General features: G+C 41.8%; 1 pseudogene; it reads right to left on the reverse strand.

Annotated features, from left to right (window-relative positions):
• The window catches only part of LOC132867652 (uncharacterized), a 143068-nt pseudogene that overhangs the window by 3162 nt on the left and 120141 nt on the right, over positions 1-19765 (reverse strand).

Consider the following 19765-nt stretch of genomic DNA (forward strand, 5'->3'; position numbering starts at 1 on the left):
CTCTTTCAAAACAACAGCAATTGGTTTCTTCAGATCCCAGATGTTTACAGTGTTGTTAAAAGTAGAGGTGATGCAAGACAGTGGTAAACACGCCCCTGTCCCAACTTTTTTGAAACATGCTGCTGACATCAAATTCAAAATGTGTGTATATTTTTCAAAAAAAACAAACCAACATTTCTCAGTTTCACTATTTGATATGTTTTCTTTGTACCATTTTCAGTGAAATATCCGGTTTCCATGATTTGCAAATCTTCACGTTCTGTTTTTATTTATAGTTTACACAGTGTCCCAACTTTTTTGGAACTGGGGTTGTAATTATAAACGAATTAAAACTACAACATGTTCTTTAATAAAGAAAAAAATGTCATAATTGGAAAATAAGAGGAATAAAACATGCCATTATTGATCAATTTGCTATAAAAGCCCAACACAGTGTGTTTTATTTCATATTTATTTGCTAATTAGTGGATGAACACAGATAACACACACTGTTTTTACAATTCTCCTTTAGTGTCGATTTAATCTGCCTCTGTTTACATCACATGGTACTTCTGAACCAATTAATTAGTGGAAATTTTTGATTTTCATGCTTACTGTTTGGGTGATCCTTTGGGTTTGATGCCCACAGATGCATAAGTCACTCCTCCTTCATCTAACACTTCATCAGACTGAGGAACTTGGTTTAGCTGTGCTGTGACCTGAGACCTTAGAGAGAGAGAGAGAGCAAACATAATGTATGTCTTTACAATTCTATATTACTCAGTTAGAGCTGGGTGAAATGACAAAAATATCGTATCGCCATTCTCAAAGACATTTCTGAGACACAATATGGAACATGTGGGCGGCACGGTGGTGTAGTGGTTAGCGCTGTTGCCTCACAGCAAGAAGGTCCTGGGTTCGAGCCCCGGGGCCGGCGAGGGCCTTTCTGTGTGGAGTTTGCATGTTCTCCCCGTGTCCGCGTGGGTTTCCTCCGGGTGCTCCGGTTTCCCCCACAGTCCAAAGACATGCAGGTTAGGTTAACTGGTGACTCTAAATTGACCGTAGGTGTGAATGTGAGTGTGAATGGTTGTCTGTGTCTATGTGTCAGCCCTGTGATGACCTGGCGACTTGTCCAGGGTGTACCCCGCCTTTCGCCTGTAGTCAGCTGGGATAGGCTCCAGCTTGCCTGCGACCCTGTAGAAGGATAAAGCGGCTAGAGATAATGAGATGAGATGAGATGAGAATATGGAACATGATCTACAGGTTTGTACACAAACTGCAACACAAATATTGATTTATATCATCATATGGCCCCGCCGTCTCAATTAAAGATCAGTTTCCCATGACACATTAAACTGTATTTTTATATCCACTGTATGCTGTATTTTTTTTACCCTTTGGTTGTTGGTTTGATTTGGACAGACGCGTAAGTTACTTCCTCCTTCTTCAACGTTTCTTCATCAGGATCTTGAGAAACTTGGTTTAACTGTGGCTTTGTCTGTAAAATCACAATGCATCCATCATCAGTTCTCATGTGCAGCAGTGTGAGAAAATCACCAACACTTTATTTCTCCAGTTTAAGTCTGTTGATGTTCAGTAGATGATCGACTCGTCCCCAGTCCTGTCAGAATTTCAGCTCCAGTTCAGGTAACATCAGCGGATCCCATTTTAGACGTGGTGTTAAACGTAAGATAAAGATCATCTGAAACTCATGTTGAGGATCATGTTGAGTTCATTCTCTGCTTCATGATCTACAGTATGGACATGCTTCACGGTCTACATCAGATGTTTTCACACTTTTTTCCCCATGAGACCCACTTCTCAGTTTTTGAGAACTTGTTCATTGTCACCCAACAAAACCAAACTAAAGACTTGAACGAGTTCAGAGTTTACGTATAAAACCAGGCCAGGTTATCCCATCTGCCCAGGGCTTCAACTGTCTGTTATTAACTGTGGAATGAAATCAAATCAAATGGAACCACATGACAAAAGAGTCTTATAATACAGCAGACGTGAAATCCTTGAAGAAAAATAATGCCATAAAAATGTCACAAATAAACAGTGTGAGCTAGAACACGGAGAACCCTAAACTGTGCTGTACTGAGTTCCTCATTTCCTATTAAGATCATCTCTTCAGAAAACAAAGGAGACTGAAGTTATGTAAAGAGTATTAAATGTGTATTTTCATATTTTCTTTTCTTCATTTTTCCAAAATTGTATATTTTATAGTAATCCCTTATAAATTATTCTTCAGTGTGCTGTGAGGAAGTTCACTGAAATAAACGTGTTTCTTCACACGGGAACTAAAGTATATTTAATTCATCTCATCTCATTATCTCTAGCCACTTTATCCTTCAACAGGGTCGCAGGCAAGCTGGAGCCTATCCCAGCTGACCACGGGCGAAAGGCGGGGTACACCCTGGACAAGTTGCCAGGTCATCACAGGGCTGTATATTTAATTGTGTTATCAAATTAAATTGCATTATTTAAAATAATGCTGAATAATAACTTTTAGTACAATTATACAAGTGTAGCAACAATTGCGTCTCCACATTATCTTCTTACATCTAACTGGGTATGACTTAAATTGTTTGACAAAAAGCACTCAAAGCACAGCTAAATTAATTTAAGGAGGTATATTTTAAAAATAACTGAATAAACTAAAGTGTATTTAAATTATAATTGTCATAAGTTACTCCAAAATACAACAGTTTGTAAGTATAAAGTTTGAACACTTGACGTCTGTACTACGCTTTTTAACAGCTCACTTAAAAGCACATTTCTTTGAAAAGGTCATACCTGTGTTTTCTCTCCACTTTCCTGCCCGTTTTCTTCTGGAGCTTTACATTTCCTCCTAATAGAATCAGGAAAACACTCAGTGCACATGGACATGCTCTAGAATACACACTGTGATCTCACACATCTCATTTACAAAGAGTAAGGAACAATACTGTGTGTGTTAAATACTGCAGTAAATCATAGAACAGATTATCAACACGTGTTAGCAGCGAAAAATCTACACGTGAGACTAAATACTGAGACTCGATTAAAGTCCAACACAGGATGTGTGTATGATTTTTAGCTATGTGCAGAATGTACTAGATGGAAATATGTAGATTTTTACCTCCTGATGTAAATCACAGCTCCTACGATGACTGAGACGATGAAAATCACTCCAACTGACACCGAGACAATGATCCAGATTAACCACTGATCAGGATTTTCACCTGTTAAACACAACAGTATTTAACATTTATTGAATATTAAACTGAACACAAGTCACTTCATTTCCTTCAGGAATCATTCGAGACGTTCAGGAATGTTGTGAGCAGATGGACCCACCCTCGACGTGAAGGCTGATCGTTTCAGATCCTGAGGCCTCGTTGGTTTTCCAAGTGCAGGTGTAATTCCCAGAATCCATCATGTTCAGAGCAGGAAAGTGAAGAACGGGTCCTGATTCAGGTAAGAGCTCGTTGTTCTTAGACCACATGAACTGTGAGGAACTGTGTCTGCAGTTCACATCACACGTCAGATTTAACGAGTCTCCTTGTTTAAGGGTCCCGTTTCCACTGAGCCTGATTAGTGACACCTTTAAATCTTTTCCAGAGAGCAGGAAAGACTCCACGTCAGTGAATCAGGATTTCTCTCACTGATAAAAATGTTTTACTGAATAATAAACATCAGCTACATGAGATTTCTTGATAAAAATTAAAGCTGGAGTTAAATTTACTTTCACTGTTCAAAAGAGAAAGATTTCCACAAAATGATTTAATGTATTCCTATAGGTGAGGAAAGTCAATTATACAGATCATGAATCATTTGGATTTTTATTTTAATCATTAAAATTTACCTGCAACTTGTAGAGTCGCTCCAGTACAACCTGTCCATCTGTCATCAGGATTATCAGTTATAAATCTGAATCTGTACTTTCCAGAATAACTGAACTGTAGATTGTGGATTAATAAAGTGCAGTTTGATTTGTCGTCTCCAGCGTACTCAAAGTCTGAGCTGGTGTTTGATGAGCTGTCATAAACATACGGAGGCTTTAAACAAACATCTGTGTTTGAGTTCAGTGAGCACCAAAGCTTTTGTGTCACCTGAATATTGGGATTTGATATTGGATCATAATAATAACTGCAGGGAATGGAGACACTGAATCCTCTCACAGCACAGATCGGATTATCAGGATATTTCACAGACCAACGACTTTTGTCCTGAGTGAGAACACCTGTGTAGAGAAATAAATGCAGATTAAAAGACATTGATAAAGTTTTGCTGATGGATTGTTTTATATGTTGTGTGTTCATCAGATATTTCTCATTACTGCACTGAACACAATCCACCTTTATATCTGTACAAGGCCGTAGTCAGAGGGGGTCAGGTGGGTTTTCCGAATCCCCCACACCATGTGAAAGTCAAAAGTTAATTAGTGGACAAGTTTCTTTCCTTCTTAATGCATTAGAGATCAAACAGTAAATAATAAAAATACAGTAAATAGCCCGATTCCACAACTGCAGTAATCCATATTATGACAAGAACCGCTCAATTCAGTAAAGAGAAATGACATCATCATTACTTTAAGACATGAAGTGACTTTTAATGAATAAAAATAAAGATAAAACATTGAATTAGAAGGTGTGTACAAACTTCTGACTGGTTCTGTGCACCTAAAAGTCGCTGTATTGCTGAGTGCATCTTCAACAAGATAAAGGACTTCCACTTCATCAGACTGTCTATAAAATCCAGAGCCACATTTTATTTCTAAACTGAGCAGTTTCTTCCTGTAGATGTCTGTTAGCTTGATACTGCTCGCTAACACAGACTACACAGGCTACACAGAGCAGCTAGTTTGTGGTATTAATCATGAGAAGCTGCTGATCCTCGCTACAGTTTACGCGTTAACTCACTGACTATCGATGCACTTATCCACCTCAAGTGTTTTCATTTATTTTTAAAGAATGGAACAAAGACTCAGTAAAGATGTGCATTTTGCGCTGAAGAGAACGGGAGATGTGGTTTCTTCTGTTAACAGGTTGCACTCTGTCTCTAGTACGAGTTCATATCAAGTGTAAAGAACTGTACAGGCCATGTATAGAACAAAACCCAGGATACTTTAGCGAGATTGTGCTGCTATAATGATGAAGCTCTCTGGTAATCTACTTCTGAAGCGCATGTGTGAGTTCGGTTCCATCAGACTATCTGTGGTCGCGTGCACACACACTAAAACAGGTCACAGGATGGAAATAAGACCCACCCCATCCAACCAGCTGGCTCCGCCCCTGCTGTATATCTGTATCGATTTATACCGTGATACATTTATCCATTTATGGATGTGTATATCTCATCTCATCTCATTATCTCTAGCCGCTTTATCCTGTTCTACAGGGTCGCAGGCAAGCTGGAGCCTATCCCAGCTGACTACGGGCGAAAGGCGAGGTACACCCTGGACAAGTCGCCAGGTCATCACAGGGCTGACACATAGACACAGACAACCATTCACACTCACATTCACACCTACGGTCAATTTAGAGTCACCAGTTAACCTAACCTGCATGTCTTTGGACTGTGGGGGAAACCGGTGCACCCGGAGGAAACCCACGCGGACACGGGGAGAACATGCAAACTCCGCACAGAAAGGCCCTCGCCGGCCCCGGGCTCGAACCCAGGACCTTCTTGCTGTGAGGCGACAGCGCTAACCACTACACCACCGTGCCGCCCGGATGTGTATATATAAATAAGTAAACCAGGAGATATTGAATAAATAAACTGTACAGGTGTACTGTATGTATCTGTATACAGTATATTTATTTACGAACGGTATTTATCATTTTAAATCCTTACAGTCCTTTGATCACATTTTATATTTCTTTCCACATTTATACATGTTCCCGTGGCTAAAGACACTCAGTGTTATGTCTCTGTCTGGACTGTGTTTTAATTTACTACATGACTTAAGTCCATCAAAAAAAAAAAAAAATTCATAAAGAAGTAAAATTACAGCAATAAAGCTTTTTAACACTTTTGTCTTTGTATTCTCTCTCTCTCTCTCTCTCTCTCTCTCTCTCTCTCTCAGGACCTGAGCAATTACAATGATGTTAATAATCAGATCAGATCAGAATCTAATGTTGACTAATATGATCCAGTATGATGTGTTTGTGGAAGTGTATAATCCAATAACTGAGCGTACACACTGCAACATCAATCAGCAAACAATTACAACTCTGAACAATAATTCTGTTGAAGAGTGAGATGATGTTTCCTACCAGACAGCGTGAGCAGAATCAGAGCCGAGAGCAGCATCTTCATCTCTTCTTCAGGAACAACTTCACACACTCACTGTTGGGTCTGTGTTTATAGTGAGATGAGCTCAAGATGTGAGAACTAGAAGCTGCTTCTGGAAAAAAAAAGACACAGTTTGGCTACAAAACCACAAGAGTGTCAAACGATTAGAGGAAGAAGGACTGAGGCCTCATGCAGCATTTTGTCCCCAAACACATTTGCAAAATCACGAGTCTACACTCTGACCAATAATAAATTTACACCATGTTCACATTCAGGTTGAGTAAACCTGCAGTTTTTCTTCACACTTCAAATTTTCTACTATTTCAGAATTATTATAATAATGTTAGAATAATAACAGCATTAAATAAACACTTCCAGTTTTACACAGCAACCACAAACAGTGTGAATAGAATAGAATAGAATAGAATAGAATAGAATAGAATAAATCTTTATTGTTCCACCAGATGTGGAAATCTGTCTTTGGTGTCACAGACATACCAACATTAACCAACAAGAAAACATTAAATTACAGCCATAAAACCCACAGACATACAGTGGGGCAAAAAAGTATTTAGTCAGTCACCAATTGTGCAAGTTCTCCCACTTAAAAAGATGAGAGAGGCCTGTAATTTTCATCATAGGTACACTTCAACTATGAGAGACAAAATGAGAAAAAAAAAATCCAGAAAATCACATTGTCTGATTTTTAAAGAATTTATTTGCAAATTATGGTGGAAAATGAGTATTTGGTCAATAACAAAAGTTCATCTCAATACTTTGTTATATCCCCTTTGTTGGCAATGACAGAGGTCAAACGTTTTCTCTAAGTCTTCACAAGGTTTTCACACACTGTTGCTGGTATTTTGGCCCATTCCTCCATGCAGATCTCCTCGAGAGCAGTGATGTTTTGGGGCTGTCGCTGGGCAACACGGACTTTCAACTCCCTCCAAAGATTTTCTATGGGGTTGAGATCTGGAGACTGGCTAGGCCACTCCAGGACCTTGAAATGCTTCTTACGAAGCCACTCCTTCATTGTCTGGGCGGTGTGTTTGGGATCATTGTCATGCTGAAAGACCCAGCCACGTTTCATCTTCAATGCCCTTGCTGATGGAAGGAGGTTTTCACTCAAAATCTCACGATACATGGCCCCATTCATTCTTTCCTTTACACGGATCAGTCATCCTGGTTCCTTTGCAGAAAAACAGCCCCAAAGCATGATGTTTCCACCCCCATGCTTCACAGTAGGTATGGTGTTCTTTGGATGCAACTCAGCATTCTTTCTCCTCCAAACACGACAAGTTGAGTTTTTACCAAAAAGTTCTATTTTGATTTCATCTGACCATATGACATTCTCCCAATCCTCTTCTGGATCATCCAAATGCTCTCTAGCAAACTTCAGACGGGCCTGGACATGTACTGGCTTAAGCAGGGAGACACATCTGGCACTGCAGGATTTGAGTCCCTGGCGGCGTAGTGTGTTACTGATGGTAGCCTTTGTTACTTTAGTCCCAGCTCTCTGCAGGTCATTCAGTAGGTCCCCCCGTGTGGTTCTGGGATTTTTGCTCACCGTTCTTGTGATCATTTTGACCCCACGGGGTGAGATCTTGCGTGGAGCCCCAGATCGAGGGAGATTATCAGTGGTCTTGTATGTCTTCCATTTTCTAATAATTGCTCCCACAGTTGATTTCTTCACACCAAGCTGCTTACCTACTGCAGATTCAGTCTTCCCAGCCTGGTGCAGGTCTACAATTTTGTTTCTGGTGTCCTTTGACAGCTCTTTGGTCTTGGCCATAGTGGAGTTTGGAGTGTGACTGTTTGAGGTTGTGGACAGGTGTCTTTCATACTGATAACGAGTTCAAACAGGTGCCATTAATACAGGTAACGAGTGGAGGACAGAGGAGCCTCTTAAAGAAGTTACAGGTCTGTGAGAGCCAGAAATCTTAGAATAGAATAGAATAGAATAGAATAGAATGCCTTTATTGTCACTATACACATGTACAATGAGATTAAAGCATCTCCAATAACAGTGCAAACAGCGTGTAGAGAGAGAGAGAGAGGAAGGGGGAAAAAGGGGGGGTGTAATGGGGGTAAGGTGCACAGTCTGAGGTGTATGTGTTGTGTTACACATTATGGAGTGAGGTATTGCACATATAAAGTATTGCACAGAGACAGTCACATTATAAATTATTGCACGAGAGAGTCACATTATAAGATAAAATATTACACATTATGAAGTATTGCAAGGTAAGGTAAGGTGCACAGTCCTGAGGTGTATGTGCTGTGTGTAAGGTGCACAGTCCTGAGGTGTATGTGCTGTGTGTAAGGTGCACAGTCCTGAGGTGAATGTGTTGCGTTTCACATTATGGAGTGAGGTATTGCACATTATAAAAGTATTGCATAGAGAGTCACCTTGTAAAGTACTGCACATTATAAATTAGTAAAATAGTAAAATAAAATAGACTATAAAGTCAGAGCATATCCGAGTTCAGGGCGGTTATGGCTTTTGGAAAGAAGCTGTTTTTTAAACGATTTGTCTTTGTCCTGATGCACCTGTAGCACCTCCCTGAGGGCAACAGGTCAAACAGATCAAAGCCAGGGTGGGAGCTGTCCTTGATAATATTCTTAGCTCTGCTAAGGCAGCGGGAGGTGTAAATGTCCATCAGGGATGGGAAAGGGCAGCCAATGATCTTCTGTGCTGCCTTAACTACCCTCTGGAGCCTCTCCCTGTCTACAGCAGTGCAGCTGCCGTACCATACTGTAATACAGTACATCAGTATGCTCTCGATGGATGAGCGGTAGAAGGTCAGCAGCAGGTTGGAGCTTAAGTTGTACTTCCTGAGGACTCACAGGAAGTGTAGCCACTGCTGAGCCTTCTTAATGACTGCTGTAATGTTTGCTGACCAGGAGATGTCGGCGGAGATGAGGACACTGAGAAACCGGAAGGTGTGGACCCTCTCCACATACACGTTGTTGATGTAGAGGGGGGCTAGGTCGGTGCTGTGCTTCCTGAAGTCAACAATGAGCTCTTTGGTTTTCTTGGTGTTCAGAGCGAGGTTATTTTCTGAACACCAGGCTGCCAGCTTCAGGACCTCCTCTCTGTAGGCTGCTTCGTCTCCCTTTGAGATGAGTCCGACCACTGTGGTGTCATCAGCAAACTTGATGATAAGGTTGTTGTTGTTGTGGGTCGGACTACAGTCGTGGGTGTAGAGGCAGTACAGGAGGGGGCTCAGCACACAGCCCTGTGGAGAGCTGGTGCTCAATGTGCGGGTGGAGGAGAAGTGGGGGCCAAGTCTCACAGTCTGGGGCCGGTTAGTAAAAAAGTCCTTTAACCAGGCACATGTGAGAGGGGGGAGGCCGAGAGTGTCCAGTTTTCTAATAAGGATGTCCGGGATTATTGTATTAAAAGCTGAACTGTAATCCACAAAGAGTATGCGGACGTAGCTCTGCTGCTGCTCCAGGTGATTTAGCGCAGAGTGGAGAGCTACGACAATGGCGTCCTCTGTGGATCTGTTTGTGCGATATGCGAACTGGTAGGGGTCGAAGTCTGGGGGGAGGTGGTCCTTGATGTGCTGAAGAACTAGTCTCTCGAAGCACTTCATGATTACCGGGGTGAGGGCCACAGGACGATAATCATTCAGGCTGGTGACGGGAGACTTCTTCGGCACTGGGATTATTGTTGCAGATTTTAGGCAGGGCGGGATGACTGCCTGAGCCAGGGAGAGGTTAAAGATCCTGGTGAAGGTAGGGGTGAGCTGGTGGGCGCACGCTCTGAGCACCTTACCAGGTACACCATCTGGGCCGGCAGCTTTCTTGGGGTTCACTGCCAGGAGCACCCGTCTGACATCGTGCTCCTGTACAGTGAAAGGAGTGGTGTGGGAACTGTGTGGTGGTGGGGGCAGGGCAGGAGCAGATGAGTGCTGCTGAGATGTTTCAAAGCAAGCAAAGAAGCGATTTAGCTCCTCTGCTAGCGGCGCACTCCAGTCTTCTGTTGGAGTGTTCTGTCTTCTGTTGGAGATCTTGCTTGTTTGTAGGTGACCAAATACTTATTTTACCAAGGAATTTACCAATTAATTCATTAAAAATCAGACAATGTGATTTCCTGGATTCTTTCCCCCCATTCTGTCTCTCATAGTTGAAGTGTACCTATGATGAAAATTACAGGCCTCTCTCATCTTTTAAAGTGGGAGAACTTGCACAATTGGTGGCTGACTAAATACTTTTTTGCCCCACTGTATAAACTACTTCAACACAACATTCTGAAGTGAACACTGCAGTTTATTAATAAGATTTAAATTCTTAACAGTATTTTGATGAAGCTGTGCACACTGTTGTTCTCACACTGAATAATAACAGCATTAAATAAATACATCCGGTTTTACACAGCAACCACAAACATTCTGAAGTGAACACTGCAGTTTATTAATAAGATTTATTGCTCTGGGGATAAAAGATGATTATTTTTTATGTCGAGCTCTATTTCCCAGGGATGCGCTGTACCATCAGCCATAAGGAAGCAACTCAAACTCATCCTCTGCTGTTATTACTGACTTCCTGTGTACTGCCATATTCTAATATCCATATTACAGAATATTCTGATTTTTTTGCTGGCAGGCTAAGACAGAGTGAAAATAACAGAGGTGATAAAACACAGCCCTGTGGGGCCCCTGGATTTAACCCCTCCATACCCCCCCACACACAGACTGTATCAGCCAGACTTATTCTCACCACAAAACTGCAGCTTTGTCCTTGTATTAGACAGTGAATGAAATCAGACACTAATGACGCACACATGTGGACTATTTCTCTATTTGCCCCCCCACTGGCCCAGGATGCCTACAGTAACTTGAAATCAATCACTGTGTCAGCTGTTAAGTGCACCTCTTCAGATAAAGACAGATATATTCATAAGCATGAGTTTGATTTAATTGAAAATTGTATGTTTTATTATTAAATTCATTATATTGTTGTTTTTATATGAAGTAGCAGGACCAAACAAAGTTCTAGCTGATGATTGAAGTCAACACTTTCAACACGCATTACAAAACGCATCAACAAAATCACTGAGATAAAGAAACATCCATTAACTAAGAATTTTATGCATAGGATAATCATCGAGTAAACTCAGAGCAGGTGTGCAGGATCAGAAGTCCCGTGTGTGTGTGTGTGTGTGTGTGATGATGAGCGTTGCAGTCTGGGGCGGCTGTAGTGTGCTCTGGGAAGCGTAGTCCGGAAGCGTAGATCAGACTCGAGGTCAGATGTTGATTCTGGCGCTGAGCTGACAGTCCCCCATTTATCCCCAAATCCAGAAGCCTCTGCAAGAACAAGTGAGTCTACATGATGTTAAAATCTGCACTAAAATCAAGAACTCAAACCTTTGCTTAAGCCTCAGGCTGCTGCAGCTGGCTGGTAACCATGTTAACCAGAGTCCGGGTGGTGTCCTCTGTCCCTCTCCGTGGCTTATAACCAAACTGTAGTGGGTTCAAACCCTCTGTAAGAGATGAAATGAAATGATGGCTGAAAACACTTTCCATACATACGGCCAGTATTGAGGTTTCGGGCCACAGGATGAAAATCATTCAGTTCTTTCGGCCTGGTCCACTTTAGAGCATTTTCAACTCAACTGATTTTTAAAGCATGGGACACCACAGACATAATGACAGATTTAACCGATTTTTAAGGTTTTAATCACAAGAACCCACACACCAGGGGCCTCATGTACAAAGCTTGCGTACGCACAAAAAAGCTACGTACGTCACTTTCTGCGCAAACATTCGTATGTACAAAGATTGACTTGGCATGGAAAAGTGCGGTACTCTACGCAAACCTCATGGCTGGCGTACGCACATTTCTGGTGCATCTTGGTACTTGGCGACACTTAGAGGCAGAGCAATGCAACTACATTTAGGCCTACTCGGTCAAGAGTCATGACATGGCGATAAGAGGCATCCAAAAATGCATCGGAACATCAGGATGTGTGAATTGAAATGTATGTCAGTCATACGACATTGTTGAGACACATAATGCGAGACTGTTGGGTAAATGCCAACAGATCCATCAACCATCCCTTCCATATTGTAATTACGGGAAATGAGAAACCCCAGCAATATCATTTCGATATTATTCCCATTGACTATTGGTTAATTAATTAAATTAAAGAATGCACATGCAGGACCATGCATTGCAGCTAGCTTAATAGATCTTCCTCACGCATTTGCCGCGAGGTGTCAGACTGAAATATTATTAGTTGATGTTGCGTGGGGTAGCCTTATCACATAATTACCAAGATCAATATATGAAACGATTTCCAAGTGCGTACAAATCAGACACAACCGTGGTGTGTGGCGTGTTACACAATGTGGCGCAGCGGTACGGCGTGCCAATAATGGAGCGAGACCTGCCGGAGGACCCAGACCCTGGGCCTCACAACGAGGTGCCGCAGCGACATGGCATACAAACCCGGCAGCGCTTAATAGCCACAATGTGAAAAGGTAAGGACAGACGGGACACGGGACACCATTCATTTTTTAAGATATTCTTTTAATGTGTTATTCAGTTCCTTCAATTCCTCGCGGATTCCCTCGAGGTTGTCGTTAATCACCTCTATCCCCTTTAAAATTTCCCCCTGCGACTCAAGGACCGTGCGCGTCAGCACCCGGCCTGTGGACCTGGCGACAGGGGCAGGCGGTGGAGAAGGGGGGCAGGTGACAGTGACGCTGGATCCGCTCGGCTGGGGGTCCTCTTCCTGCTCGGTTGGGATGGACTGGGGGCCTCCTGTTGTTCCCTGGCACCCTGCTAGAATACATTTGTCATTAAAATCCTATTGTGGAAAATATGTGCACATGTTTTATTTCTGGTTACATGTGGCTAGGAATATTGGGCCTACTAAGAGAGGAAGACATTTCCTCAAATACAGGGTGTCCCCGAAAAAATGTACACATTAGAGCACTAAAGGTGTTTTTTTGTTTTCAAAACCCATGTAACTCAAATAGACACTCATTGTGGCGCAGGCACTGCGGACGATGCGAATCATACCGTTATCTTGGTATAGGCTACATTCACATTCAGTGGCATACAATCAGTGACTGTTGCATGTCTCATAGCATACACTTTGAACATCACTTTAATTGGAGGTGGCAGAACAATTAAGTGATGTATGTGAATTCTATTACACTGTGCTAAAGGCAGGGATTAATGCGAATAAATGTTAATAATAAATGTTAAATGTTAATTTGATTAACGTGAGATTTCTAACATTTAATTAACATTAACGTGTTAGTAAAAGTTGCCATGTCTTTTACCTAACGCGGGCCTTACTGCAGGTCTATTTATACTAATTAACAGATTCAGTGTGGAATAATTGAAGGAGGAGACGGGGCGGGGAACGGGGCTCGTGCATGTGCGCCGAATTCCACGTTGATTGGGATGTACAACAGGAGAGTGCGTGGAAACCTTCGTACGCACTGATTGATACATCTGGATTTTTTTGGTCGTACGGAAATTTCCCGATTTTGACGTGCGCACATATTTAGTGGGAAATCCACGCAGGTCTTTGTGCATGAGGCCCCAGGTGATTCAATCGAGAAGCAGAAACACACACTTGGTGATTATACTGAACGTTTTTGTCACAGTGCAGGCAATTACAGACAAAATTGCAGGGGAGAGCGGGTGCGTCGCAAACTGGTGAACAAATCCAAATCGTAAGACGAGAATCAGAGTCAGGTTCGTGCCAAGGGTCAGTCGATGTACAAACGGAGCGTCACAGGTAAACAACAGTCTCAGAGTCAGTAATAAACATAGTGAGGGTCAGAATAACTAGAGTCAGGCCAAAATGACAAACGGCTGTGTATGAACAGGTGCAGGGACACAGAACGATACTTCTCAAAGTGCTGGCGTGTTTGGCGTGCTTATATAGGGAGTTGGATTGAGAACAGGTGTACTCCCAGTCAGTACTCGGGAGAGGGAGGGCACTGTGGTGCTTGGGAGTTGTAGTCCATGGCGGCCATGTTTGAAGGCTGCCATGAACTTGTGCTGTCACTGAGAGATTTCAGAATGCCGATTCCGGGGACTTGGGGTCCCACAGAAACTCACCCTGAAAAGTTTGAAGCACTTGGAGCGGCTGAACAAAAATCAAAGGTGGAGCAAAACAGAAATATAAGAGTGCAGCGCGTGCTCTCCTCACTGGGAACAACAATGACACTTAGGAAGAAACGCTGTGTGAAGAAACACGCCCTTTTTGCAGTGTGAGCTGGAGGTGAGCCAGTGCAAGCTGCTGCTACAAGCTCACGTTGTTGTGCACACGGCTGGAGGGGAGAGTGAAACCCAAGGTCATTAGAAATGTTATTTTTATAGATCCTCCGACCTTCCACTGCCTTGGAGCTGCTGTGATAAACATGATGCTTCCTGGTCAGCTAACTTTCTGCTCAATGTTTCATCCCTGATCCTTTCACACTACACGATTTTTAATTGTAAATATTAAACATTTGATATTTACGATTCTAAATCAGGGAGCCTCTGATTTGGTCGTGACCTTAAGATTATGTCTGTAAACCCCTCAGACTGCAGAGTTATTCAGGCAGATAATCACTTCTGACCAGCTTCGATTCAGGAACGCCCCCGTGATTATCAGAAGGGGCAAATCGGACCCAAACTCGGCCGGATTATCCTGCAGTGTGAGCCCAGCCTTAGCTCCTGACTTTTTAGGCAGTGGTCTTATTACTGACAGTCTGTAAGTGTCTGGCACTGTCTGTGTTTTTAATAAGAACTGAAACAGTCTTGTTAAAACACCCTTTAGATGGAACATCGCTTTAAAACACGGCCACATGGCCCATTCGGACCTGGTGCTTTGGGAGGTTTAATCTGTCCAAGGCAGCTCCGGACCTCCTCCTCTGTTAGCTGGATTCTGGGACTCATGGGGACGCTGGCACAAGTAAAATTCAGCTCATTTCTAAAGTCTGTGGTGTCAAAAATCCAAACCATTTTATATTTTAAATTAACAGTATTTTGATGAAGCTGTGCACACTGTTGTTCCTCCTCTATCAAACATTAGATGATACCATGGAGAGAGAGAGAGCGAGAGAGCGGGGGGGGGGGGGGGGGGTAACACAGACATGAGAGCACATGAAACCATCATTTATAAAATAATAATAAAAATAAATCATTATGAATATAATTATTATTATACTCAAATATTAGAAAATAGTAAGTGGAAGAAACCCTTCTATGAGCAGGTATTCAAACTGAATGTTCTGTAAGAATTGGAGACGTGTGTGTGTGTGTGTGTGTGTGTGTGTGAAGGGAAAATATTGCATGAGGCCTCTGTCTTTCTTCCTCTAATGGTTTAACACTCTTGTGGTCTTGTAGCCAGATTGTGCAGCATCTTTTTTTTCTCTTCAGTAACAGCGTTTAGTTCTCATGACCGAGTCCGTGAGCTCAGTGAGTGTGTGAAGTTGTTCCTGAAGAAGAGATGAAGATGCTGCTCATTACATTTATTCACTGACCTTCCTTTAGTGGCTATTAACCCATCGTGCTAATGTTAATGCTATAGGAGATTATTATTGTGGCTTAACCACTGATTGGATGATCAAGCTAACAACTTAATTTACAGTGCAGTGTCGTTTTATTTAAATATTTCATAGGTTACCGTTATTGCCACTGAAAATGAGACGAGTAATGAATGTAATTTTGTTCTGCAAAGAGCTCAGTGAATTTATAAGTCCACTAGACAGCTAGTGCGCCAGCTAGGTGAAGATGCATGCTAATAACTAGCTTGTTCACTCCTGAGGTCTGATCTCAACATGCCCAGATGCAGCCTCAGGATTAGGAAACCCTCCCTCAACCCCCTCCCAGTTGTAGCAGAAGGAGGTGAGCAGTATTTTGCTGATAATATATTTACAGAGCAATCTGTGAATAAAGGGCTTTGGGGTTAAGGCTCATGCAGACTGATTTTTAGTATTTATGCTGCATTAACCATGTGAGCAGCTAGCTATAGCAAGCAAGTACTATTTTAGCTGATAACATTCATATTAGGGTTGCCACCCGTCCCGTAAAATACAAAATCGTCCTTTATTTGGCAATTAAATCTTGTGTCCCGTATTGTTCCGTATTTTCATAAATGTCCAATACACATGTCTGTCTCACACATATCAACACTAAATCTAACAGTAATGAACAAAATAAAGCAGGAAATACTCCGTTGCGGGATCTACCCAGGACACAAACCCCTCCACTCTGCGTCCCGCTCTGTGCGTCTGTGCCCGGCTGCCTGCGTCACTGCGTGTGGCGCTGTCACGGTTGCCTAGAGACAGACAACACACACCGGCGCTGCTCAAAAACCCGGGCCTTTTAAAAATGTCTGCTGCACCCGGGACTCCAGCACGTCCTCAAAAGCGTAAACGCTTACAAAAATACAGACGTGAGTGGGAAGAGGCACATCCTTGGCTGGACAGCGTGAGTGGAGACGACTACAGAGCAAACTGTAAAGTCTGTCGGCGAGTGTGTTCAGTGGCGGACGGTGGGCTGTCTGACATTACACAGCATTCGTCAGGAGAGCAACACTGCAGATATGTAAGAACACAGAAGACACAAGCGTCAGTGTCACAGTTCTTTATCCCCCAATCATCTCCTGAGAGTGATGCGGTATGGGACATTATGTTATGATTGTCGTTTGTTTGATTGTTTGTTTGAATTAATGATCATTCATCCGTCCGACTGGACGTGTTAAAAAGGATGACAGAGTTGATCCACAAATCAAGCTCTCACTAAATCTCAGCATCTCACTCACACACACACACACACACACACAGGACCCCTGTCTTCCACACTCACCCCGCCCCCTCGCTTTCTCATCCAACCACGCACTTGCCCGTAGACGACATTATTATTATTATTATTATTATTATTATTATTATTATTATTATGGGGCTCAATTTCCAAAGAAAAAGGCCGCACCTTGCATATAATGTCCTTTTATTGCACAAACGCGTTTCGGCGTGTGCCTTCCTCAGTGTGCAACAATGTAACCACAAAAACACTTTTAAATACCCACACCCATTACCACACCCCATTACAACAAACCAATGACAATGAAGTATTTAGACCATGTGTCAAAATAATCCTTCAATTGGAAAATACATTCACAAAACATTACAAACATTATGTGCATATTTACAATTATGCAATGCAGTATAGCCATCAGTACATTATTACCTTCATAAAAAACAAGTCAGGGATAGCTCTTCATTCATCCCATTCGGTATACACGTATTCAAATTAAAAATGTACCACGCCTCTCGCTGTAAGAGATGGTTCTCTCTATTTCCCCCTCGTGGAGACCTGTAAACCATCTCTAGTCCCATAAATTTCAACATACTAGCGTCATGGCCAGCAGACTGGAAATGCCTTGCCACAGATGATTTTTCATCGTTTTTTCTTATTGAGCATTTATGTTCAAAAATTCTCGTTTTTAACTGTCTCTTCGTTTTACCCACATAAAGTATTCCACAAGGACAAGTCAAAAGATAAACGACAAATGTAGACAAACAAGTAATTCTTCCCTTGACTTTATACGTTTTTCCTGTTTTAGAGTGCGTAAATTCTTTTTCTGTAAGCATAAAGTTACATGCTGCACAGTTAAAACATTTAAAATTACCTTGTGAAACACGTGGAGGAAAAGATAAAAACGGTTGAGTGAATGCAGGGAAGTGCGACCGCACTAATTTATCACGCAGACTTGGCGCTCTTTTGTAACAACTGCGTGGTAGATCCTGAAAAGAATTACCAATATTTGGGTCACTCTGCAGAATATGCCAATGCCGTTGTACAATAGTTTTCAAATCATTTGAGATATGACCATACGTAGATACTAGAGTGACAGGAGGAATAATGTTAAAACGGTTATGTCTAGCACTATTAGTAAGTAGATCTGAGCGCTGAATATTGCGCACACGCTCTAAGCAATTGTCCAACAAGTGGCCCGCATATCCCCTGTCGCGGAATCTTTCGCACAATTCCCCTGCTTGTTGCTCAAATACTGCCTCGTTGTTACAAATCCTGCGCACTCTCAACAATTGACTATAAGGTAAACTACGTTTAAGAGAAGGTGGATGGTAACTCTGATAATGTAAAAAGGTGTTGCGATCAGTATCTTTACGGTATATTTCAGTATGCAAGACATTGTCAACCTTTTTCACCAAAACATCCAAGAATGGCATGACATTTTGATCATAACTCAACGTAAACTTGATCGAGGAAAGTCGAGTATTCACATAGTCATTAAACGCCAAAAGTTCCTCTTTTGAACCTGTCCACAAAAAGAACAAATCATCTATAAATCTATAAAACACCTTCAGATGTTGTTTGAATGGATTGTCATTATAGATGAAATCATGCTCAAATTTTCCCATGAATAGATTTGCATAATTGGGTGCCATGGGAGAGCCCATTGCAGTGCCCTGAATTTGCAGAAAAAAACTATTTTGGAACATAAAATAATTCTTTTTAAGGACCTCGTTGGCTAAGGACAATAAAAAGTCTGCATAAGGCACCCGATTGATCTGTAAATAATACTCCAGAGCAGTCAACCCTGCATCATGTGGAATATTTGTGTATAAGCTCGTCACATCCATAGAACATAACAAATCAGTTGCATTCACTTCTCCTATACATGACAATTTCACAAGAAAGTCAGTTGTATCTTTAAGGAAGGATGGTAAGTTATGTACTAGGTCTTTTATATGGTAATCCACAAATTTAGATAAAGGCTCAGTAAGAGATTGATTTCCAGAAACTATAGGACGGCCAGGTGGATCATTTAACCTTTTATGGATTTTTGGTAGAGTGTAAAAAACTGGCCTAACGGGGTTAGCCTGTAACAAATACTTATATGTTTTCTCGTCAATAATTGAATCAGACAATGCCCTCTTAAGAACCTTTTTTATATCTTCATTGAACCTTACTGTAGGGTCACTGTGTAGACGCATATAAAAGTTAACATCCCCAAGCTGTCTCTGGATTTCTTTAACATAAGTACTTTTATCCTGTATAACAATGGAGCCCCCCTTGTCTGCGGGCTTAATCACTATGTCCTCATCAGTCATTAATGTGTGTAATGCATCTTTCTCTGAGTTCGTAAGATTGGGTCTTAGGGAATATTCCCCAGTCCTTAAACAAGAGAAGACATCTTGCTCTACCAGCCGGCAGAACGTTTCAACTGAAGAGTTATTTATGGGAGGAAGAAAAGTGCTTTTAGGTTTGAAGGTAGTCTTTTCGATTACGGCTGTATGTTGATCAGATGTAACAGGCATTTGTTGGTTATACTGCATTGCAGTTCCTTTCGCATAAAACGCCCTAAGGCGAATAGATCTAAAAAACTTAAACATCTCAACTTTAGTCACAAAGGGATCATTTTTCTTCACAGGAACAAAAGACAGGCCTTTAGATAAAACTAAAAGTTGGTCTTGACTTAGCTTTTTACTTGAAACGTTGATGACGCTATCTTTTATTTCCG

This window comes from Neoarius graeffei, chromosome 19 (assembly GCF_027579695.1).
Source record: "Neoarius graeffei isolate fNeoGra1 chromosome 19, fNeoGra1.pri, whole genome shotgun sequence".
NCBI classification, from domain to species: Eukaryota; Metazoa; Chordata; class Actinopteri; order Siluriformes; family Ariidae; genus Neoarius; species Neoarius graeffei.